The 25,559-nt window shown below is 43.3% G+C and overlaps 1 long non-coding RNA gene across 6 annotated transcripts in view; it reads left to right on the top strand.

Annotated features, from left to right (window-relative positions):
* The window catches only part of LOC106856868 (uncharacterized), a 113,767-nt gene that overhangs the window by 85,019 nt on the left and 3,189 nt on the right, over positions 1-25,559 (top strand). The window contains exons 4-6 of one of the 6 annotated variants that reach the window (XR_015804110.1): positions 1,716-3,123; positions 22,893-22,983; positions 25,324-25,392. This is a non-coding gene — a long non-coding RNA (uncharacterized LOC106856868). Of the gene's footprint in view, positions 1-1,715; positions 13,529-16,496; positions 20,230-22,892; positions 22,984-25,323; positions 25,393-25,559 lie in introns of those variants that run through there. The other 5 variants (XR_015804108.1, XR_015804112.1, XR_015804111.1 and 2 more) reach the window with 5 other exon arrangements.

Genomic DNA, 25,559 nt, shown 5'->3' with positions numbered 1-25,559 from the left:
CTCTCAAATCCGTGGCTGCTGGCAGGGCTGGGTGTTGAATGGCTCTTTGCTGTAAAAAAAGCATTTGATAAAAAGGCTCAGAAACTTCGGCTGGCATCCTACATATGCAAATGCAGGTGCTGTCCATGTTATATTTGGATTTCAGGGTTTTTCAGATCCATTTCAAGGCGATGGGTAGCAGCCTTATGTGGTTTGATGGCTCGCTTTCATCACCCATCCTCAATTATTATACATGAGATCCACCAGCCCCCTCGAAGCCACAGTGCCTGCAGCTGAGCATCAGCACGGTTAGGAACAATAAGGGGCTGGCATTTGGGAGTTTCTTTCCCTTCTAATTGGGCAGGACCCAAAATTGCTCCCTTGCACAGCTCACCCATCAGGTTCCTGTCTCCAACAGGTACACTTCCATCTGAGCAGCATCAGGATGTGAGATTTGGGGAGATTTGTGACGCATTTACATTCAGCATCGTTGGTTGTGTGCTCCGGTAGAGTTTTGGAGAGGTACAGGACAAAACATGGAAAGACTTCTGCCTTTGTGGATTGATTTTTAAGGATAATTTGCCATTTTCTTCCTCGCCTCCTTCCTAATGAGCTGAATTGTTAAAATATGTTAATGTAAGGAGACACACGAGGAAGGGTGAAGCAATATACTGACACGTTGGATAATTAGATCATCTCCTGCGCAGGAAAAAAGTCAAGTACGAAACAGGAACAAGAAACGCTTCCCTCCCCCCTGTAGAGGCACCAGGTCTGGCTCTTTCTGCATGCAGAAGCAGGTTAGACAATTACATCTTTAGTATTAATTAATTTTTGTGGAATTCCCGAAGATTCAGAGCAGTGTTGGTAGTAACTGTCTCGTATTTATCGGTTGCTTTTCTGGGGGAGAAGTTGGGAGCCTTGTTTCACAGGGCTGAATTTGTGTGCTGCGTAATGTGTGATGAAACAAAAAATGTCTGTTGCTGGGACTGAATTTGTGAATGTTGTAAGTGGTTAATCAGGTCTTCTCAGGAAAATACTTGTGAATTTTGTCCTGAATAGGCGTTAGATCAAGGGGGTTTTGTAAAGAGGCACAGGACATTGTGGCTGCCTTTCTGCTAGTGTTTGGTGTTTTGGCAAAGCTATGCTTCGTATTTCTATTAAGACTTATTTCTTTGAAATAACAGTTTATTAATATTCACTGAGATCCCGGCCCAGTGTGAACTGATGCCTGCAGGGAGGGCTGTGACAGTACTCCACCTTTACTCACAGGAGCAAGCCCTCTCCATGGGTTAAGTTCACTTGTTTGATAAACATAACACTTTGCTTTTGTTCTCTTAATCACTTCCTTCGAAGAGTTAACTTCCTAAGCAGCCACAGATTAGTTCTCTCAGTTGTTTTAATTATTTTTCTTGTCACGCACAGTGAAGGTCTCGTGTTTGTGAAATGTCTTCTTTTATTTTTGTCCCCCCTTCCATGGCAGCCTCAGTGATGCTGGCACTGAGAGCCCAGCTGAAACGCGCCCTCCCCGCACTCCTGGCATTCATTTTTATCTTTATTTGAAACCAAATTTCACTTTTTTTTTTTTGAATGGGAGCGCTGCAGGACGTAACACTTTCCTTTCAGGGTGATCCTAGTGCTCCAGAATGTTGCATTCCCGTAAGGGGCACGCCAGAGGCTGTGTAGCAGAGGCTTCCACGTGCTCGCTGCTGAGTAATTTCCTTTTGTATTGCTGACAGGTGACTCAAAGCAGGAGGGAGCAGATGGCCACGTCGTTAGCTGGTGGCCACAGCCTTCCCAGATGAGTTTTGGAATTCCCATCAAAAAGTCGGGATTAGGCTCAGGATATTCCGGTGGCACAGAGCACCCCAGGGGAGCGTGGAAGAAGAGGAAACCATTCATAGCGACTCATCTGGTGGTTGGGTGAGTCAGGGGTCTGCTGTTGGTGGTCACAAAGGCACGTGGCTGACGACATGGCCTTTGTGTGCTCTGCAGGATGCAGACTGTCTCCAAAAATTAATTCTCCCTGCTTGATTTGTCCAGTGAGTTATTTCCAGAAAGGAGTTACTGTATTTTCTGGAATGACTATTGTGAAATTCTTTCTCCTTTTTTTTCTTTTTTTTTTTTTTTTTTCAAATACAGTGGGCAAGTTTTCAGCTGGTGATTTATCAACAAAATATTTTACAGGATCATAGTTAAAGGCTCATCTTAAAAAAAAAAATTACACCCCGTGCAATAGGGAAAGTAAAAGCATCTCGGTTTCCAAGTGATGAAGGAATAACCGAAAGAGCTGGTTCTTGGAATAGTAGCTCCATTGGCACTCGTTGGTGATTTCCTGTGCATTTGCTGCAAGAATCGCTCTGTGATGTGAGTAGGTGGTACTAAAGGGTTATTACGAAACCCATTTTCAACCAGACGTTTTGAGTCATGGATGGGGAAGAGGGATAGCAGCTCCGGAGCTTTCTCTTTGTTCAGGCACTGCTCCTGAGACGCACACCCGGGATATTCTGTGCCTGCACGGAACCAGGAATGCTGGGGGACAGGTGTGGGGTGACATGAAGTGCTCTCCTTTGTGCCACCCCATCCCAGGCATGGGTGGTGGCAGCGTGGGCTGCGAGCCGGCACAGCCCGTGCAAGGTGCACACGGAGCAGTTTTCCCCGCTGCCTTTCCAATTGTAAGTATTTTCTCATGGCTTTTCCCAGACGTGGGAGACAAAATGGAGTTGCGTCAGGACGGATGCCTGTGCCAAAACGAGGTGGTGGTTTGGAGTGGTTTGGTTCTGTTCTGGAAGCAGATGGGCTGCCACTGGCAGGAGACAGTTGGCTTCTCCATCAGGGGAAAAAAAAAAAAAAAAAGGCAAGAAAAGAAGGGGTGTTTAAGGGAATTGGTCTGGCTCCTAAACCGAAGGAATTGTTGACCCACTGACTCAGTTCTGAAGCATTAGGGAAGCAGTCTTCCTGTGGTTTCTTTTGTTGGTGGCAGATTCAGAGCCCGGCTGTGAGCGTTCGGGTGTGAGCAGCAGAGCAGAGGCACTTCTGGTACCTGCTGCTGCTCTGGGATTTGCTTGGTGCCAGGGAGGAGCTGAGGTGCTGACGGCTGAGCAACACCTGAACTTTATTTCTGATGCTTCCCCCGATAGTGCATTGGTAAGTTTATGTGCTTATTTTCAGTGCTGAGATGGTATCTTGCTAAATGTGATTGAGAGAAAGTCCTTCAGCAGCTCTTTGAAGAACTGCTTTCTATTTTTTTTTTTTTTTTCCCACTGGAGCTTTTGCAGAAAGCTGCCCTGCCGCAGGTTAGGAGTCTGTGAATGAGGGGGAAACTTTCTTGATCAGGGTGACAGAAACAGTTTGAAACTGCTTTTCCCTCCCACCTTTCACCTACAAACCTCTGCTGACATTGGTACTGAGCAAAGGGGATGGGCCAGAGCTCCAGCTTTGGGATCACATCATCCCAGAGCCATGGCTAAACTGTAATTTCCCTGTTACACTGAATGAACAAGGCTCTGGTCTTCTAGCATTTGACATGAAAATCAGATGTTCATCCCTGGAATTAAATCTAATGATACTTCCCCTAAAATATGCCTAGAATAGAAACTATGTTATTTTTAAGTGACTCCGTAAAATGCCAAGAAAAAAGATATCAATTAGTGGTTTCTCAAAAAAAAAAAAAACAAAACAAAAAAAAAACCAACAACCCGAAAAAACCAAACCCAAATCACTAACATACCATTGGCTGGAAGGAATCACGTTGGCTGGCAGAGCTGGGTCTGGAAGTTGTGCTCCCTGAATCTGCTGTGGACTCTGTCGCTGTATTTGGGAGGAATTCTTTGGAGGGGGGAGCTTCTTGGGCAAGTAGTTTATTTTTAGTTGTCGGTGAAATGAAGGCAGTGATATTGAACTTTCCTTTGGTGCTTTACCAGCATTCTGACTGTGTTTTCCATTTAGAGGGGATGCTGATATGGGATACTGTAGCTCTTGGATTTCCAGAGTGTCGTTTGGAATGCTGAGATTATTAGAAAATGGGAAAAGCAGAGTAGTGATTATTGAATTTGTCTTGCTCTGTGATGTGTCTCCTCCAAACAACAGCTGTAGGAATTGCAGGTTCTCCACGAAGGGAGGGATCCACTGCTGCTGTTATTTCCCTGGATGGTGACACCAGGACACCTTGCCTTCCCAAACCCAATTTGTGTTGGCACTTATAGAAAGCACTTGGGGATATTTTTTCCAAAACAGTTGCGGAGGAGGCTCTCCACGCACCACACATCCCTGCAGAACAGCAAATAAACCCAGTGGTTTAATGAAAAAAAAAAAAGAAAAAGGAAGGTTCAGCATTGTATTGGGTTTCCTTTCCCTTCTTTAAGTGCTTCCTTTGGATCTTGGGAGAAGAGTGGGGAGCAGTTGTACCAAAAGGCGTGGGAGGCCAGGTCAGGGAAGAGTCACTTGGTTGTTATGTGGGTGTGAAAAGCCTATGAAAAGGAAAGGGTGGAGGAAAATATTTTACTTGAATTAAACAAATAAAGGGGAACGTTATATGAATTAGATATTCAGAGATAGATTTTTTGCCAAGTATTTTTGTGAATTAACTGCGTATCTCCTGAAAATCATTTATTTAACCGTAACCTTATCAGAATGTTCTCAGGAGGGATTTTTTGTTTTCCAAAAGAAAAAAAAAATCATTGTTTTCTTATCACTTCAGATGAAAAGAAAGGAAGTTACAGATTTTTATTGCCGCTAAATTGTTAACTGTTAATCCTGTATTGAAGCAGCAGATCAAATTTCCTCGGGATCACAGTGGAACAGTTCCATTTATTGAAAAATCCCAAGCAGGCCCTGTTGGAGGAGGAGTCTTAGATCTTGAGTTCACTGCTGTGTATCCACCTGTAGGACAGATGCTGCTCCTGAAAATCACCTCTTTAGAGAAATGGGTTTTTACCATTGATGCAGTGCACAGGGATGGTTTGCACCCAAAAAATTGAATAAAACATTATTTTGAAACCTGTTTTTTTTTTTTTTTACATGGAGTCGTAGAATTATAGAATATGCTGAGTTGGTCATGCATGAAATATCTCCTTTTAGTGGCAGCTTTGAAAATGTCACCTAATATGATTGAAAGAATCTAAATTATATGTTGCAAAGGTGATGTTTTTCCATGCCTGTGGTTGTTATCTTGAGCCAGAAAAGGAGGCAACATATGGAGGCAGGTGGAACAGCACTCTGTTTCTGAAGCAGAGTATTGTTCATTGCAGTAGTTAATGAAAGTCTGGATTAAAAAAAAAAACAACAGGCAAACTAACAAAAATTGTCCAAAAAAAACTTCCTTTATCATAAATAGTAGCTTTTGAAACACAAACCATAAATTGCATGTAAGGAAAACACTTAACAGTCCAAAGCTGGATGCACAGGTGTGTAGTGTGATGTTTTGTACCAAGTGCTTGATGTTTTATGTCTGGGTAGTGTTTTGATAGTGTTGATTTGTACTGATATCCAAGGGATTCCCATGTGGAAGTTCACAGGCTGGTGTTTGTTTTGTAAATTTTCAGGGGTTTTTTATGGCCTGTAGCTATCCAGAGTTTGCAGCTAAAGTTTGCATAAGAAATGGTGAGCTCAAAATTGGACCTGGAAAAGAGGAGTGAGGAGTCTTCCTCTTCCATCACTCTGCTGGAATGGTAACACCAACATCTAAAAAAGAAGAGATAATTGAGGCAAATAAAAATACATGTTTTCCAGCAGCATGAGGTATGAATAGAAGCCACTTTGGTCTGTGCATTTTCAGGGTAGAGATCTGTGGTGTCTCATCCAGAATTAGATTTATTTCTGCTGCCAGACTGGGACGCCTCTAGGCTGTGCTGCCATGTCCTGCTGGGACTACAAATGGACACTAACGGGCAGTTTTCACTTCTCACCAAAATTTGGGCATCTGAACTGCACCTTTAAGAACCCAAGTAGCTACAGAAATTCCCCACATGACCTGTTACTACAGGCTCAGGTGAGAATGTGCATGCAGTTTTATTGCCAAAACATGAGGTTGGCAGAAGTGAGTCATACCTGGGAAGATCTCAGCTTTGCTCTTTGATTTACTTTTATCCACCAAGTATAAAAATATTTCCAAGAATACAGGTAGGAATATGCTGTTCTCCTGTTAGGACAGAGCTCTCACTGGCTCTTTGGTGTGTTTACATAGCTCATAGGATGTATTTTTGAAGCTTTAGTATAAAGGGAGCTGTGCATATGTTTTATCTAATCTTCAGTGCAGTAGGCATGAACAATTCCTGGAGAAGGGACCAGAAAGAATACTGAGCTCTGCCCCTACTCCTGGGAGTTTCTTTCTCATGGAGTCATACTTGCCCTCCAGGGCTTTCTCTTTATGGCTTTGTGAGTTTTGAATTCCTCTGTGAGCTGGCCCAGCTCCAGCAGGAGGGCAGAAAGCAGCCTCAGCCCAAGCTCTGCTTGAATCCTGCTGGTTCAAGGATTTTGCAGGAGGGGAAATGCCCAGCCCTGGGAGAAGTGCCCAGCCTCCCAGGTGAGCTCTTGAGTGGGATGTTGTTTCAAGGTGACAGCATTGTCTTCTGTGGACATGGCTTTTGGGTCACTGTATTTATTGGATGTTGTTTTGCCCTTGGTGTTCCAGTGTGAGCAGAGGGTACCTGCTCTGCAGGTTTCACGTGTGGTTTCATGTTCAGCTCCTTCCATGGCCATCCCTGATGACCAAATGGCCTTGGAGTGATCCAAGCTGAACAGCTCAGTTTGCTGAGCTGGTTTGAAAAAGTGATTTTTCTTCTCTGTTTCTTCTCTCTTGGGAAATGAGAGCTGCTCCATCCCATGACATGACTCCAGGGCTGCTGGTGCTGATGAAGAGGTGGGAGGAATTCATGGCCAGAAGCAAAGGAGAAGGTGACACTGTCACTTACAGTGACAGCTGCGTGAAGTTCATCAGCATGGTCAGGAAACCTCACCTTCCCTGTCCGCTCATCACAGTGGAGTTCAAGGAAGAGCTAATTCAACCTTTTTCTCAAAACAAGCAATCTGTTGAACACTGTTTCTTGTGTTCCTTTGGCATCTGTATTTTAGGTATCTGCATTTAACTTAAACATCTGTTCAGAGCAGAAGTACCTAAGAAAAAGTGCCTAAGATAATACTGTGTAGTGCTAGAGAGGAGTCCATCCTTTGCTAAAATTTCTGGTTATTTATCATAGAATCAAAGGATGGTTTGGATTGGGAGGAGTCTTAAAGACATGTAATTCCACCCCCCCTGCCATGGGCAGGGACACATGCCACTATCCCAGGTTGCTCAGAGCCTCATCCAGCCTGGTCTTTGACACTTCCAGGGATCCAGGGGCAGCCACAGCAGCTCTGGGCACCCTGTGCCAGGGCCTCTCTACCTTCCCAGCAAAGAATTTCTTCCCAGTATCCAATCTCAACCTTATATTTTACTATTATATGTAAATATATAGAAATAAACTTTATAGAACCTGATGGGCTCATAGCCTTTATCAAGCTGGCATCTTTTCAAACAGCATCGAAAATTATTCTTCTGTTCATACTTCTCACAAAACTTCCTTTGTTATTCCAGAGATGACATCCTGTCATAGTCAGGATGGAATTTCCATTGACCAGGGGAAAAAAAAAATACCTCAAACCCCTCTCTCTGCAGTAGGTTGGGGGCAGCAATAGCCAGGGCAATTGGCTTCTGGCAGGAACAGCACACTTGGGAAGGATTATCTTTCTACATTCCTCTGCTTTCTACTCTACTGCTTTGGAGTTTTTTCTCTTCTTCTGCATTTTTCTCTCAGTTTTCCTGATTGATTCATTCAGCTTTTGCTATAATCCATTTTTCTCATACAACCTCCTTTAAAACACCAGAGGTGTGTTCATGCCCTGCCTTCTTCTGTGCCGTCTTCTTCCTGCGTGTGTGCTTACCTAACAACTTGAAAATAGCAAACAAAGCACATGATCTGAGAAACAAGCTGGTATTTTACCCTCAGGGAAGATTTTCTCAGTGCACAAATCAAGATTTAAATAGTTAAAAACGCTGTGTAATATAGATCCAGCCGCTCTAAGGCTCGCTCACACGTAGGAGCAGGGTTATTTGCATACAGAAATGTTGACACAGTTGAGCTCTGCCTTATCAAATCCACTGTCAAAAGCTGACCCCGGGCGTTCTGCAAGGAAGGTGATGATTGTCTCTTTAATGGCATAAATTCTGTTGTGCCTGTTTAGGAGAGTTCCCCACAATCCTGTCATTACTGAGCCCCCTCCAGCCCCATCCCTACTGGCACGGCTTTGATGGGGAATAGCTACAACACCCAGCTCCTTTTAATTGAGCACTGTGGTTATCACACACCAATCAGAGCGACTGAGTTGCTGCAAAAGTTGGCCAGCTATGCTGAGAGCTCCTATGGAATTACAGAATCAGAGATGGTAGAGATGGAAAGTGCATTAGATCATCCAGGCCATCATCTTGCCAGTACATGTTTCCTGCTGCGTGGTTTTGGGTGGTTGTGGGTTTGTCTTTTTTTTTTTTTTTTTCCTCCCTGTATTTTATGGCTAGAGATAACTCTTAAGAACTGGGCCTTCCACTTTGATCCTCTGGAATCTTTCCCACAAAATTTGATGGCAAGGTTTTTCTTTGCCTAATATGTGCCCTAAATTTTTCCATTTCTTTATTTCATAATATTTCACATTATTTCAAGTCTACTTTCTCATCTTTCAGTAATTCTCTCTGGTGTTAACAGCCCGTAAATATGAGTGGAATAGTATTATGTGCTCTTGAATATTAAATGTATCACTTATCTTAAGTGCTGCATGTTCAGTTTTTCAGGATTTGGGAAAATTCTACTGATTGAAGATAGGTTTTAAATTGAACCGCTAATAGTATAATTTCTCAGATGCATATTTTATTGTAGTATAAGAGTGGTCTGTTCTGGTGTCATTTGAGAAATTGTTGAAAATTACCTGAAAAGGCCAATTTGAATTGGAAATGAAAATGTTTTTGTATGGAGGAGATAAAATTTAAGTGATTTTTAACTCCACTGAGGCATTTCAACTGTGAGGAAGCTATGTGTGCAGGCAAGTCTGCAGAGGGCATTGCAGGGAAACCAAAAAAACTAGTTTTCTATTAGTGACAGAATTAGTGGAAGTTGCAGTCTAATTACTGGAGTCTTCCCCAACCCCCCCATCCTAGCTTTCCATTCAAGTTCTTCATAACTATTGTTCTTTTTATAGTTTTACTTGTTTCTGTGGGATTTGGGGTTGGCCTGTTTGTTGTTTCTTCCTCAGAGTAGTGAACCAGAAGCTTTGGGTGCCCAGGGAGGATTGTCTTGAAAGTTTTCCTTTGTCATGACCACTAAGAGCTGGATCAGTATCCTCTCCTCCACCCTTAAAAAACATATTCAGTGGCTATAAAAAGGAGAAATGGAGGGCCAGGGTGGTTGGTGTGAGCTGGCACACAGCCACACTGGCTTGAGTCAGTCCCTTCAGAGCTGCCCTCTGGTCATGATCCAGCACCTTTACCCCAGTCCACTGCACGTTCCTGAAGCATTACCTCTGTTTTTCCTTCCAGAGTATCCCAGAGGTTGAGAGGGTTGGGTTGGAAGCCTCCAGAACCGGGGTTTTGGCAGGGTTGGGATGTGTTGGGTGCCTGCTGGAGGCACAGCACTCCACTGATAGGTGACAAAGGCACAACCAGCACTGCCCAATCCTTACTCCATCCATCCTGCTCATCCACAAGGGTTGGCAGTAAAGATGAGCAGTGATGGGCTGGAGATGGATTTTACGGAGCCTCATGGACATGGGGAGCACGGAGCAGTCAGTGCCTTCCCTCCAACTCTGAGGAGCTGATGCAGGGCATGGGGATGTTGATGAGACAGGCATGGATGGACAAGTGGGTCTTGGGAGGGAAAGTTTCTCTCCCTGAGTGTGTAGGAGGTGTTTGGGGCTCAGTTTGTGTAACTGAACAGGGAGATGAATGAGGAGCGTGGAAATGGGTGGGTTAGGAGTGAGTAAGGGAAAGTGTGAGTGGGTGTGTAACGAGACTGGCAAGTGAGAGGAGCTGGGAGGGGGTGAGTGCATGGGGAGGGAGGTGGCAGAAAGTTGGAGTATTGTTACGGGCTGGCTCTGTGAGGATTCCTGAAAAACTGGGAGCAAGCACAGGCAGAAGGGATGGAGAGCTGCCACAGGGCATGTGGGATGTGCAGGGCAGCTGGTTTGGATGGCACAGGATTTACTCTGCCTGAACTTCACTGTGTGTGGGCATGAAGCAAACTGTAATCCTCACCCTGGTCAGCTGGTCACATGCTGCTGCAGAAAGATGTCAGAGCATAATTACACATTTGCAGGGTTTTTCTTGGCTCTAACAAAGTCACAGACAGAAAGTTTTAGTCTATATGGTTTATTGCAGCTTGTAGTGAGCATTCCCAGGAGCTGAAATGACCCAAGAGCTGCAGGGGGAAGGAGTTATCTGACTAATAAAAGGTGTGGAGGTAAAGGATATGCTGGAATTACAAACCTGAGATGCCTCAGCATAAAGACAGCTCCCAAACTTGAAATTAATTTTAATGAAGGAGATAGGAAAGTAAAGTAACTTTAAGTCATTACTAGGCCCTGCATGATAAGGCTTTTATTAGGATATCTAACTATAAGTGCTGTAAGGTTGGATGTAGCTCACTGTGACTAACCTGTACCTGTTCTTATTAATTACTATGGCATAGTTACAGCCCCAGCTGTGACCTCTCTGTAGTCAGGTGCAGTCAGGCTGTTGCCCAAGGTAAGGTCTCTGCTGCCCTGTTAAGTCATAGTATGTTGTGCACAGTACATTCTCAATATTTACTGTAATAGAGCAAGTTCTTTTGAGGCCCAAATAGAGGTGAGTGACTGCAGGAAGTGACAGATCTTGTCTTAGCTGCCAGAAAGGTATTTACTAAGGAATAAATTCATATGCAGTGTTCTGAAAACACCAGTCCCTGCAGGTTTTCATCACTAGCCAGATAAGATGCCTCACCTCACCACCCTCAAAATAAAGAATTTCTCCCTAATACCGGTTCTAATCCTGCCCTCTGGCAGTGTGAAGTCATTCCCTCTTATCCTATCACTCCAGGCCCTTGTCCCAAGTCCCTCTCCAGCCCTCTTGAAGCCCCTTTAGGCACTGGAAGGAGCTCTAAGGTCTCCCTGGAGCCTTCTCCAGGCTGATCAACCCCAACTCTCTGTCCTTTCCTTATGGCAGATGTGCTCCAGACTTTGGACCATTTCAGTGATATCTTCCTCATCCTGAACATGGTCACCTGTTGCAAAGTGAATTTCCTATAAAGCTTGGAAGTGCAGCCAAGACAGCTTGTACAGAAGTCAGTGTTTACTAATTTTTTAAATCCTAGACAAATCCAGAAACAATTTGCTGTACTTAAGCAGATGTTTCTTGCTATTAAAACAGCCCAAATCTCTTGCTGATATTCAAAGGCTGTAGTAACTGTGCAGAATAAAATCCAGAGGAACGTGGGGGTATGTTTATTAGAAGCCTGTTGGGTTGTAGATGTGTCAAACGCTCAAATTTGCATTCCTTACATAAGCAGAGATCCTGGAGGTGTTTACACGTGCTTTGGGAACTGCAGGAACTGAACTGCTTTGTCAAATAACTGCTCCCAATTGCCACCTGTGGGTCTGCAGGGACACAGTTAAAATATTTACAATGGCAGGATTAACTAGAAGTTTGTTTATTGTTCTTCTTGATATTAAAACTTATCACAACAATCGTAAGAGCAGCGTGAGACTGCTGTGGAAGTGTGGACAGATTCTGAGTGCACACAGGAACGAGAAGCTTGAAGTTTCCCTTCTGGCTAATTAATAGTTTGTTTTTGTCAGTGACAGGGTTGCTCAGTATTTGCAGTAAGCCTGCTTTGTCTTTGGCCATTTTTTTCCATATGGGTGTGTTCTTCCTTTTCATTATGTTGTTTTTCTTTCCTTTTTTATTTTTTTTTTTCTTTTTCTTCGCTAACACAGCCACTCCTTTTATTTTAAGAATAAATAAGCTACTTGGTGAGCAGAAAAAAAACAAAGTTTCATAAACACTACGTTTCTGATCTGTGTAATCCTTTATTACCTGTAGGGGCAGGTGCAGGAAGCTGCTACAGGAGTGGAGGTTACTGACTTTTCCAAGGCTTGGGTTATGTAAGGGGTCAGTATGTTGTAGCTGCTGCAGTGAAAGTTGTGAACAACATGATCAAAGGTGCATTGATGAGAAATAAACCCCCTGCCATGGGCAGGGACACCTTCTGCTATGCCAGGTTGCTCCAAGCCCCATCCAGCCTGGCCTTGAACACTTCAGGGATGGGGCATCTTCTCTGGGCAGCCTGTTGCAGTGCCTCATTACCCTTCTAGTGAAGAATTTCTCCCTAATATCAACCAATATATAACTAATACATACAATATAACTAAAATAACCCCACCCTCTGCCAGTGGGAAGCCATTCCCTGTGTCCTGTCACTCCATGTCCTTGTCCAAATTCCCTCTCCAGCTCTCTTAGAGCTCCTTTAGGGGGGTGAGAAGGCTGTTGCAAAGTCTCCCTGAAGTCCCTACATATTATCTTAAATTGTTTCCTGCTGTTGTAAAATAGATTTTACTACTGCAGGTTGTCATCTAATGCTTTCATTCCCCAGACTTTTTCTGTTTGGTGCTCAGGAGAAAGTGAAGGGAACCACTCACTTGGTCTCAGCAAACCAGAAAGCAGCAGTTCATGGCTGTAGTGGCTGCGTAATGCTGAGATAGTGTCTGTAGGAAAACAACCAGACAGCTTCAAGAAATAAGATATATTTTTTTTAATTGAGTTGGTTTTTTTAACATGTTGAAACCATTTAAATTGCTGCAAAGGGGTAGGGCAAGGAGGGTGGTAAAAAATACATCACCCGTCCCTTGTGATTTTGTGGTTTTGTCTGAATAATTTATTTTTTTTTATTCCCTATGATCAACAACGCATTTCAGTTGTGATAGCTGCCCCAAGAACGTGACTGCATGCAAAATGTCTCATTTGCCTAATATTAAAAGTATGTGTGTGTAATAACACTTTTTCTAATGCTTCCCATCTGGAAGATACGTCACACACCTTTGCATTAAAATTCATATCATCCTTTTTACATATTCCAGTGCTTTGTGATGGAGACTGTGCATGGACTTGTTAATTTGCAGTTCTGAGCTGAAAGTAGTTCAAAGCAGCTCGTTATTTATTGCCAGAAATAAGTTTTCACTATTTGTCTGTCTTAGTCTGGTAGAACCAATACATTTGTGAGAGGCAGTTTGTCTGCTTAAAATGTTATGGTTCATTTACCAGAAAAAATGATGAGCAACTAACACAAAGTGAGGGGTTTGAAGACCTCATTCCTCCAGTCCTTCAGGAGGTGCCTGGAAGCTTTAAGGTTTTGGTCTAAAATATGTGTAGTTCAAATCCTAGTGATATCACAGCATGTGAATTCCTGTCCAAAGTCGTCTCAAAATGGTACAGCTGTTAAAAAAAGATAATGGTCGTGCCTATGGATTAGCAAGGCTGCATTCTTTCTTGAGCAAACTTAATAAAATAGTGTCAAAGAAAATGTGCTGTTGGGATTATAGTATGTAGGAAAAGGAGCTTCTGAGCTGCTTGTGCACTTCAGATATGTTTACTGATATGGACTGCTTAATAGATCTCCTTTTAAAGTGTATCACCATCCTTTGAAAAGCGTGATTTCAATGTGCCAGGCAGCAGGAAGCACCTGTGTGCTTAATTCCAGCTTGTGGTGACATCTTCTGGATGCTGAGCACTGGGAAAATATCACCTGTTATTTGAGTAGTTGAATGAAAGTTGAATTCTTCCGTGGCATTATCCACAGTCAGTGTAGTAATATGACAAACCAGTCCAAATCTGCTGTCTCCCAGGCTTGTTGTCTCAACTGTTATAAAATCTTTGCTTTTCAAAAGGCTTTAAAAACATAACAATGCAAATTTGAGCACTCCCTGCAAATTTGACCTGTGTTTATACCAGCGTGTTTGGAAGAAGCCCATCAAATGATTTCCATGCTGTTTTCAGTGTCTCTCCACTTTATTATTCTGAGAAAATTCGATGCATCTGCAGCGTGCACGATCTGGTTTTCTGATATGCAGATGCACAGCCTCGCCTATCTGGTGGAATCAGTGTAGCAACCGCTCTTACAAACGCTGTGACAATGTACAGCCTCCTATCTGAGAACCAGATCAGACTGAAATTGGGACTCGGTCCAAAAGGCAAAATACTGCAATCAATCTACTTACTGTGTCAGCACTCAGCTCCGTTTGTGTTGTGTGCACTGCAGGGAAAGGAAGCGGGAAATGCACGCTAGCATCCAGAAACGGATCCCTGAGTCACGGAGGATGGCGGGCATGGCTGCCCGTAATAGGAGGTGCTTCAAGGTTCCCGTTTTTGCAGACTCTGTGTGGGCTAAGAGATGTGGCAGGCGATGTGCTGAGCCCGGGTGGCACTCAGGAAATCTCTGTATGACAATACGGATGCCATGTGACTTCCCTGTTTACACTCCGCGTCTGTGAAGTGACAGTGACCGGATCGTGTCACAGTGTCACAGCTCCTTGGCCTCTCGAGTCACGACCCTTGATACCAGCGAGGATTTGTGGAGTCAGGCCCTTGCAAAACCATACTTCGAGTGCTGCTGTGTTCAGACTGGGGTGACCTCTTGCCTAAGAATGTACATTTCCTTCCCTTTCCCTGGCCCTGCTGCTATTCTGGGCTGTGGGCTGGCACCGCTCCTCATCCAGGGGGCAAGTGGGCTTGGCTCACCCTCCACTCTGCCTGATGCCCACTTAACCCTCTCATTCCTCGGTCCCTGGGCTTACCCTTCTGTCCTAAAATTGGCTCGATCTTGGGACAATGATCCACCCACGCTCCTGGGCGAGGGGGACCCGTGTGCCCGATGCCGCTCGGGAGCGCAGCGTGTTCTGCACAGCAGCAGCTCATTTTGGGGTTGTAACACCAAATCTTTCAAAAGTAATCACACTTTTAGAAGTGATTTAAGCCCTCACGTTTCTGGGTGAAAGCCAGTTGCTAGGGTTTAATCTGAACCCTAAAGCTCTGCTGATAAATCTGATCTGGCAGTTCTGCCTGGGTATGGGGGGGGAAACACCGATAGCAAAACACCTTCCGTGATCGAGAGCAGTGGGACCTTCAGTGTCCACAGCGAAAATGAAAACATTTTAAAGGGTTTATAAAGTTGTTACTGCACTGTAGATGTGCAGCAGAATCCATGGTTGGGTTTGGCTCTCATATAATTACATTTTTCAATAGTAAATTGGGATGCAAAGGAACTTACTGCAGCTGGAACTCTGTGCTGAAGGAAACCCTTGGATCCAATGCCAGAAACTTTTCATGACTGTGATTACGACTTGTTGCTTGCACTTCCCATATAACTTTCAAGCACTTCTATTTATCCATTAAGCTTATTTTTTGGTAAATTAAAACTTTTGGTTATGTTTTCCCATGGCTATCTAGTAAGTACTGAGTTTCTTTTAGGAAAACGGGGACAAAAAGTATTTTGAGCCGAAAGACTATGGCACCTAAGAAAATAGGGTTTCTGTTCTTAATTGCCAGTTTTCTTTCTGTCTTCTATCATGTCTTGGTTTAAAAAAAATCAACAAGCTCATTGTGATGCTTTTGATTAGGCTTCAGCAGAGATAATAAAAGTGTAGTGTCCCTTTGTGAAAGGAGTTTTTAATTATTGTTAATTGTACTTGCCAGCTTCGTTTCTGAAGGGAAACGGAGGTGACCTCATCCTGAAAGTTGTCAGTCTCATGCTGGTGTCATTCACTGCCTGGAAAAGAGGTTGGGGTTTTGTTCCTTGTTGCTTCTTTTAATGAGGAGCTATCCACAGGCCTGATGGGCTCTGTGGCTTTGGGAATGCTGTCCAAACTCTGCTTCAGTAGCAGGCTTGTTCCTGAGACGCTAAGCTGAGTTGTATCTTAGGGCATCAGCAGAGTCTCAGAGCTGTGATGTTCCCAATCGAGTAACATCTATGGCAGCAGCCAGGAAAAAGACTTCAGGGAGAGGTGATGGAGTCCTTGCAGAGGACAGTTGTTAAAGATTGAAAGGGTTATTTCTGTTCGTTCATACTAATCTAATAATCTTGGGTGTTATCTGTCCAAAGGTTTGATTTCTTAACCCTTCTTCAGTCTTGGCTTTGGCATATTCTTGAGAGGTCCCCATTTCACCTGTGCTTTGCATTTAAACAGATGACAAGAGAGATTTCCTCATGCTTTGGACTGCAGGGCAGCGGGTGCTCTATGTCTGGGGAGGTTCCAGGGTATGAGGACAAGTCAGCCTTCAGCTGTGGCCGCGATATAAGTGCCAAAATATTTACAATCATTTTAGTTCATTGAGCATCTCCGTATGTCGGGAGAAGGATGCAGAGGATATGTTTTTGTCTCCCTTCACTGTTCTGTATTTCTTAAGCTGTTACCTCGTTTCATCTTAAATGAACCTTCTCTAAAATACCCTGAACTTTTCAATTCCATTTCAGTTCACCCAGTGCCATCTGCCGTGGTGTCTGCGATGTATTTCAGTCCTGACGAAATCCCCCTTCCTCAGCGGTACCTCCGCACGCTGTCGTAAGGATGATGTGACAAGCAAAGCTGGCAAGTTGTTCCCACCTTTGTTGCCAATTATAAGGCAGTGTAAAGAGGCAAATTCTGACAGCCTGTGTCCTTAGAGGTGTTTCGATATCTAACTCGTAGTGAAATCCTCAGCAGGGAGGCTCCTAACATCCTTGAAGCTCTGGGTTGGGATCTCTGCTCACCTTTTGCTCAAGTAGTCTTTCCCTGACATTCATCACTTCTTTGCCTGACTCAGATGTGTATTTAAAGCTGCTGATTATTCATCAGCACCAAAACATTTACTTGTAGATACAGAGAGCACAGTTCCCTGTAAAAGGGAATCAACTTTCAGCTGGTTTGTTTTTTAATCCTGGAGAAATCTGCAAGGTCAGTGAGCCTGGCATGTGTAATGGGTCTCCTCACGGCTGCCAAACGTGTTAGAGACTGTGGTCTGGAGCTCCCACTTTATCTCATTCCTTTGCTTTCTGCTGCTCATTAAAAGATTTAAAAATAATTAAAATCTCAGTGGTGTGAGATGTTCAGGCTCTCTGAAACGGTTTTCCTTCTGCGGCTTCCAGATTTCGTTCAGAAGAAAGGAGCTGAAGTTTTCGTGAAGCAAACCACATTTTTTCAGTAAAAACACTGAACACTGAATTCAGGTCACCTCAGACTGACTCTACTCAGTCCTTCCTTTGCTATCTTAAGGTGACATTGCGAGAGCACCTTAAAGGATTGTTCTGAAAACTATGGTAATTAGCACTTCTGCAAGCCTGCCAAAATACATACTAAATGCAAATATTTTTAAGCCTTTTCACCTCCCAGAGTTGTTTTGGTATCTTGTTCTGGTATCTTGTTCTTCATCCTAAACAGAAACACAGGAGACTGAGATCTTGTCTCATTCTCACAAACCAATGCAGAAATTGTGGCCTTTCAAAATACTCCTTGAATCACTGCTCTGTGTAGTTGTACAGTTGGGACTCCCAGCTTTCAAAATGGGATAAAGAACCTATTCCCAGCAGGAATAAACACAACACAGCTCCTCTCCCATGTCAGACAAGCTTTTCATGGTGTGTTTTGGAAGGACATGTTTCACATGGGCACAACTAGCTCTTGATTAAAAAAAAACAAAATTACTTGAAGCTACTCAGGGGCACAAATAAATGACGGCAAGAATACCAGAGGATTGAGCAACAGGCAAAGGACATGTTGTTTCCTTTAAGAATTCTGACTAGAAATGACGTCACTTAGATAGTTTGGATGTTTGTGAGCACTACAGGACTTGGAAAGGGAAAGCAAATCGGAAAAACACTGGGAAGCTGAACAATTTGTTTTGTTTTATGACTCCCTGGTCGTTTAATGAGGGAGCTATTACTCATGCACTGTCACTGCACATCTAGAAAATTCCTCTGGGTTTAAAAAACTGGCAAGGAAAAGTAGTTTCCTAAAAAACACTGAATTAATGAGATAAAACCCATTGCTCAGGAGTCCCTAACAGGAAGGGTCGGAGGCGGGGCTGTGCAGGGCTCACGGTGTGTTGGAAATCTCCCCAGGGGATTTCAGAGAGCAGATAGAGCTGGCAGGGATTCAGGGGAGTGATGCAGCAGATATGCTCAGCATCTGTCTTTTAGGATACAGAACTATGGATTTGGGCAGAAAAAAAATACGAGTTTGATTGGGGCATTGTAGCCAATCCTTCTCCTCCATTTCTTTGCGTCTGAAAATACCTGGGACTGAGGTGTTTAAAGGAAGAGGTTTGTACCCATGGGCAATGATGGAAAGCAGTGTATTAGTAATATTGACACATGAAGTGAGGGCTGTCGTGTTTAAGGAGAAGGAAAGTATTTGTGGTGTGGGCTTGATTTTACAGCTTTAAATGAATTTTCATGATTTCATAATTTGTATTCTATGGTCTGTCAGACTTCTGACTCCTTGCTTTGAGTCTGCATTGTTTTATAGATCTGTACGTTATTTTACAATGCAGGACAGTGCAGTTTGCATTTTTACTTCAGTTATTTTAGCTGTTTTAGCTTATCTTGTCACATCCACACAGGATACACATTATCCTCACGTTAACTGAAAACTTAATACAGCTTTCATGGCCCTGAGGGCAGGATGAGAGTAGTTCCAGTTAGGTGTTGCAGAGAGCACAGTAAGCAGAGTGCTGCCCCAGTCTGGAAATGCAAGGGAATATTCCTCAGCAACCCCCGACACAATTATTCCCTTGTAGCAGAAGTTACTGTAATTCCTTTTGCCAAAAAAATGCTGATAAAGCAGAGGCTGTTAAGAGGAAGATCCATAAGGAGTCTGGAAAGTGTGATGTAAGGATTAGTAATAGAATTAGCAAACTGCTGTAGCATTTCTGCTACAGTTTGTCTTAAATTACAACACCTCAAACATGATCATCATTCCTTGTCTCACTGCAATGCTGTGCTGTAGTCTGAAGCAGTTTTGTCTTCTCTCTGTTACTATCCTTTTAAGCACTTCCAAAATTATTTTATTTATTCATTTTTCATCAAGAATATCACCAGTTTTCCATGTAAGTACAGAAGTAGTTCAGGAAGGGTTTTGTATTTTAAGCTTCAGATTAAAAATGATGCTTAGCCGTGTCCTCCTGTACATGCAACATACACCTTCTTTGGAAATATCCAAAGCAGTATTGAGCTTTTTATTGTATCCATGCTGGATTTTTGCCCTTGGGTATGCAACTAAACTGCCTGGGCCAGAATAAGGAAACGCTTCCTAAATGTGATACCAAAAAGTCCTGGATCACAGGACAGATCCCCATTTCCACTGAAATGGGACAGAATGAAACTGAAAAGGCCAGGGGGACCCTTGAGGTGTTGAGAAGGTGGCAGGGGTATGGATGTCATATAATTTTGGGATCAGAATAAGTACTGTAGAGAGAGACACTCCAGAGGGACCTTGCTGGGGACAGATCTGGCAGGGATTTGGGCATCAGCTGCTCTGAGGTTGTGTGTGCCTGGCAGGGAGCACAGGGAAGCTCAGTGTGGAACAGCCTGTTGGGTACCAGGAGCCACACAAACGATGCAGAGACGTGTTCAGCCTCACATTTTGCATCTGTGCTGCTCCAGTTTTCCAGGGTGGGGTGAAGCTGAAGGCTGAACAGGCACAGAAAGGGTCTCTCCTGCTTTTCAGGTCATGCTTCAGTGCCCAGTGGGAGGTGGTGAGCACCAGCCACTGTGCAGCCATGTTCTGGAAAGGGCTCTGATGTTGGCTTGGGTTTTGGTGGATTTCAGGTTCTTCCAGGCCATTTAGTGGTGCTTAGGTTGCTTTTTGACTGCAGAAAAGTCTATGTGGGAAGTGGGTTCCCTCACACCAGCTGGGACACCTTTGACTGTGGTACAGCACATGCTGATGCCCCACGAATAGAAAGTTCCATCACTCCAGAGCCTAGGCACCTAAATCCTGCCAAAATCCGGGCAGAACTGAGGCAGGCCACATGAATGATGCCCCAGTTTCGTGACAAGGGACACTGGGACACTGTGGACAGGCACATCTCCCTGCCTGGTGCTGCATCACCCATGGAACAGGACTGGCCTTCCCAGGGCTCCAGCCCTGTGGGTGTTGCACCAACACAAGAGCAAATTTATGGCTTGTTACTGATGGAAGCCTAACTTAAATTTTCCTGTTAAGGAAAATTTAATTTTAATTTAATTTTAATGAGGCTGTAATTGCAGTCCATTGCTGTGATCATGGTTCAGCTGGTCTCCCTCCTTGGCTGAGGGTGCATCCAGTGCTGTTTTTCCTCTGTGCTGGAAGGGTTGGTGAGTGTGAGAGGCAGATCCCACCCAACTGGGGCTGCTCCCACCTTGGCCCTGCTGCAGGTGCTGCCTGACACCTGCATCCCAACACCCACCCAGAGCTCTCCTCCCAGCTCCTGCTTCACACGTGGACTTTGGAGTACAAATATGTTCAAGGCACTGTCAGGTTTTATATTTAAAGACTTACCTCTTCTGTTTTTTTTTCTAAAGCTTTACTCTGTCAAGGCCTGTGCAGCTGGCATTACACAGCACATACTTTATTATCCCAGTCATCACTTCAGCCGTTTTAATCCTTTTAACCTTCACAGTGGCTACAGTAGGAATTATGGGGAGTGAATTTCCTCTTGAGTGAATTGCCTTGGCCACCGGTAAAACCACAAAGAAATCCAGAGTAGTTCCATGAAAAAAGGGATCTCTTGGTGAAACTTTGCAAAGGACTGGAAGGGATGAGAGGTATGAGAAGGCAGTCCAGCTGCAGGGAAATGGCTGTGGGGACACCACCATGGGCTGGCAGCTGCCACATTCCTGCACCCAACATCCCAGACCTGTTCAGCCACAAAAAAGTTAATTCAGTGCAGTCAGCCCTGCTGGGCAGGAAAGGGGTCTTGCTGCCAGATGCTGTTTGTATTGTACATTATCTCCATAGGTTTTGCATCTGTCTTTGCTGCAGTTTTATTTTCTGCCTTCAAAATTCCCTTTTTCTCGTTTTGTCTAGTAAATTAAATTGAATTTGCAAAATAGTACAAAGTGACATTAGGATGTGCCTGTTAACAGAGGAGAATAAATTAATTACACGCTGTGAACTAACTGAACTCATTTAGTAATTGATGAATTAACTTAATATGTCTGTTACAAACAGGAGAACTTGAATGCTGGCAGAATAAACAGTGAAATCTCTTATTGACTGAATCACTAGGGGTTTTTTTTAGTTTTATTTTTACTTAGTTTAGTAATGGCCACATTTTTAGAATTAGGAAGTCATACCAGTCATTTGCAGTTTAGGGTTCACCTCTGTGATTCCATCCTACACCACTTCCAGACTGACATCTGCCTCTTGAATTCATTGGAAACTTTGATGTTTCTAGTTGCTTTAACTTAACCAGATACTAACACTAGTTCTTCATCCTTACTTTTTTATACTGGTCAAACTTGCAGCACCATCAATCATGTTTCCATTTGACATTCCATCCTGACTGGATGGCCGTGATTCTGGAGGTTTTGTCGTCTTTCTTTATCATATTTTTAATGTGTACAGTGATGTTATGTTCTTTGTGTGCACATTCTGCATCTTCTCCCTTCTCAGATTTCCATTGCAGTAATGGATTTGATTATTATTCTCTCTATGTAGTCAAGTTCCAGACCTGCACCTGTGTGCATCATTTTGTTTTCCTTCCAGGATGTTTGTGTGGCTTGTGCACGTGGATTGATAGCAATCTGCTGCAGCTCACTTCTGTGTCAACAGAAAAGAACTTTCTCCCATGCCAACCCTCTGTAAATGCCACAAAAACACCTTTGTATTTAGGCCTCTATTTTGAAACTTTATCTTCCTATAATACCTACAGTAGAAAGGCTGTTAATCTGCCTTTATATCAGGTTTTATTGTCTTATTATTCCTCATATTTTCTCCTTTTTTTATGTCTCTCTTTCTTGCCTCAGGCAGTAAACTAGAAACCAAGCTCATTTTATTCTGTTTTATATGAAGCTTCTAGATTAGTGTGTCTTGATCCATGGCAGGGACTCTGTCCTACTGCAGTAGTTTCCTTCCTTGGAAATCACTGGGAAGGTAAATACCTATTGCACAAACTGAATTTCTCAGGTCCCAGAGAAAATCAGAACTTCTTCCATCCTTTAGTGCTCCAGTTATGAGATGCTGACCTTGTTTGTAGCTTCAAAAGGTGGAGCCAGTTGTGAAGAGGAGACTAAAAAGGCAACGAGTAATTTGGATATATGTTCATTACGTTTTCTGATGGACTGGGACATATTTTTCTAGTGCAACTGAAGTTGTTTAATGGATGTTGCAGATCAAAGCAAAAACAAATTTATTTTCAGAATGCAGCAGCCCCTTTTCCCATCCCCTGCCTGGCTGTGTTCAATACATGGAGCATTATGTTGTCCTCTGATTAGCTCTGTAATTTCCATGGCGTGTGCCAGCATCAGTGTTCATTATTGAAGCACAATATCTGCTTTTATCCTCATGATGTGACTGTCCTGTCACAGAAGTCATGTGCACAAACTGAGTAGTAAAAGGAGTTCAGGAGTAAGGATCAGTAAATATTCTCAGCTGTGCATGGTTGTGCAGATGTAATTGATTCCAGCACTGCCAGATGCTCACCAGTTTATCCAGATGATCCTTGCTCAGCATGCAGTGAAGATCCCTCTCATCTCCTGGATCTTCCAGTCCCTAGCATGGCTAACAGGGCACTGATCAATCCCTAAAATCTTTATTTTTACCATAACTGTGTGACTTCTCTGCATTTCATGAGGGGAAGTTGAAGTGGAAATGCAAACACACATTTAAATAAACCATTTTATAAATTCCAGGTGATGATCTCAAGAGGGCATCTTGCATATGCCAGAGGAAGAACATCTTGTTTGAGAGAAAACCTGCTTATAAATCTGTGCACATTGAAAGGTAAATAATTTCTGTTTCCAGTACATCGATAGAGTAAGATCTCTGCACTGGTTATTTTTCCTGCTATGAAGTCTGCATTATATAAATGTATCTGGCATATGTATTTGTCACTCTGCAGCAGCAGAATGTAGGAAGTGAGTAGATTTAAAAAATACAGATTTCTGCTTCGTAGAATCACAGATTGGTTTGGGTTGGAAGGGACCTTCAAGACCATCCAGTTCCAACCCTCTGCCACGGGCAGGGACACTTCCCACTATCCCAGGTTGTTCCAAACCCCATCCGGCTTCTTCACTTCTTCAGCATAACAAGGAAATGTTCTGAAGTGCTTTATTTCACTCTGAAAATATTCCTGGCTTGGGTTTCAGGGTTTTTTGCAGTGTCATATGTAATGGGAGGAGTACAGAATATTTGTCTTTGACTGAAAGGTCCTCTGCAGCATGTTCCTGAGGCGTGGGAATTAACCTGAGGTTAAAACTTGAAGTGGTCTGATTGAACTTCCTATCCTTCTTAATTGTTATCTTCTTTCTGTGTGATAATTTTAATTTCGCTTCCTCTTGGGTAATCGTGGAGCAGTCTGAGTTTGTGTTATATCAGACAAAAAAAAAAAAACCAACAAACCACAGACTAATAAATGTTTTCGTGCTGTTTATTGTTATTTTTTAGAGATACCCAAGAGCAGTTCCTTCCAGGTCACTTTGCATGCTTTGACAGACAAAGTGCCACGATGATGTGTGGAGCAGCACAAATTAATCCAGTGCTGGAGATAAGCAGAGGGGTGCCTGGTTTTGAGAGCTCACTTTGTAGGGACAGAAGTGGCTGTGGTCCAGCTCATGGCACGAGAATACAAACAACAGGTGTAGCTTTGGAGTGCTTCATGACAGGGGCATTTCTGCTCAGGGGTGGGATTAGAGCTTCTATTGAAACTTATATAACAGCCACGGTGCCAGGGTGGTTGCTAAAAATGATGCTCATCGCTCTTACATCCCAAAAGCTCTAAGTCAGAAGAACTATTTTAAGCTGAAGAAATGTTTTTGTTTTTTATTCTTAATGGCCATTGTTTTTCTCCCAGACCCCACTGAGATAATTTTAAATGTGTAAGGCTGCAGTGGCAATGAAAATAAGTGTTCTTATCATGTAAGACATGGACAATCAACAGTGAGTTTTGTTGTGGGTGGCTGCTTCATTATCATACCCTCATTAACATACCTCAGCAATCAACAGGGAATTACATTTTTTATTATGGCTGTCCTGTCCAATTTCTAAAATACAGCATCAGCTGCTTTTATCCAGCAAGTGGTGATCCATTTGGGAAAAAAACACCTCCACTATTTTCCTCCCTCTGCTGCCCCAAAGGTTGGTGTTTTGCAGAAGGAGCAGTCAGCTGCTATGGTGATGGGCACAGGGTGGGAATGTGGACAGAAATAGAGGGAGGCTGAAGCCAGACTGTTCCTGCTTCCTTATGGTTTCAGTAGCCCTCTCTGAATTGGATGGAGACTGATTCCAAGGATTTCACAGGTTATTTGTGGTTTTCTGCCTCGGATTCTCACAATTAGCACAAAATAATATTCGGGGAAAAAAGGAGAGTGAGGTTCTCAAATGGAAAATGTTTGTACAGGATGTATGTAATTCCCTGCAGAGCAGCTTGTGCCCGTTGTGCTGGGATTTGGATGCACAGAAATCTCTCTCCTCCCATCCAGACTGAAGTCAGTTTTTGGTAATGCATAATTCATTTCCTGAAGCCTTTGTCACAAAAACATCTTACTGCCTTTCCCCAGCTTGCTAAGCCTGCTTTTGTATTTTTAGGATTTCCTTCCCTGCTAATCCCCAAAATCAGCCTGATGAGGTTTCAAAACAGAGTTCAGAGTAAATCTGAGACAACTTTTACGTCAGGGATGCTGCTCTGTGCAGCAGGTGATTCTCTGGCACCTGCTATTTATGGATTCTGCCTCCACAAAGAATTACTTCCCTATGGCACCCCTGTCACAGTGAGTGCACAAGTGGACTGCAGCTCGAGGGATTCTACCAGGAGGCTTGGGTGTATCTTTGGATACATCTCACAGGGAGTGCCTACACACACATTTTGTTACGAAACAAAGACAGCAGATCTTTTTTGGTGAATTTTTGGTGAGCTCTAATCCAAAATTATTCTTTGCATAGGGAACACGATGCCTGTATTTAGTGATGGGTTAGTGGCACACCTCGATTGCCTGTTCTGACTGTGAGTGAGCTCACACAAGTACAGATTGTGAGGAGTCATAATGTGCTTTAAAAAAAACTGTGTAAAACCTGGAGGAAAAGAAAAATTATTCTCAAGTTGTGTTTTAATTCATCTCTTTGCAGAACAACACAGAGGGGACTAATTCAAACAGCTTCTGGTGTTTTCTCCTTCCAGATTCAGAGGACAAACCTGTGAGTAATGAACTGTTAGAGAAGTAACAAATAAAGCTGTGCACGGTAGAGGCTGTTTTTTCTCAGATACAGCACATCTGTGTCCCTCCTTGGTATCAGTTGTTGTAAATACCTTGGAGCCATCAGGCCTTTCCTGCTATAAGCTTTGAGGGACTTTGAAAGTACAA

Source organism: Sturnus vulgaris, chromosome 5, assembly GCF_052056855.1.
Source record: "Sturnus vulgaris isolate bStuVul1 chromosome 5, bStuVul1.hap1, whole genome shotgun sequence".
NCBI lineage: Eukaryota > Metazoa > Chordata > Aves > Passeriformes > Sturnidae > Sturnus > Sturnus vulgaris.
This window is presented reverse-complemented; position numbering and strand designations above follow the sequence as displayed.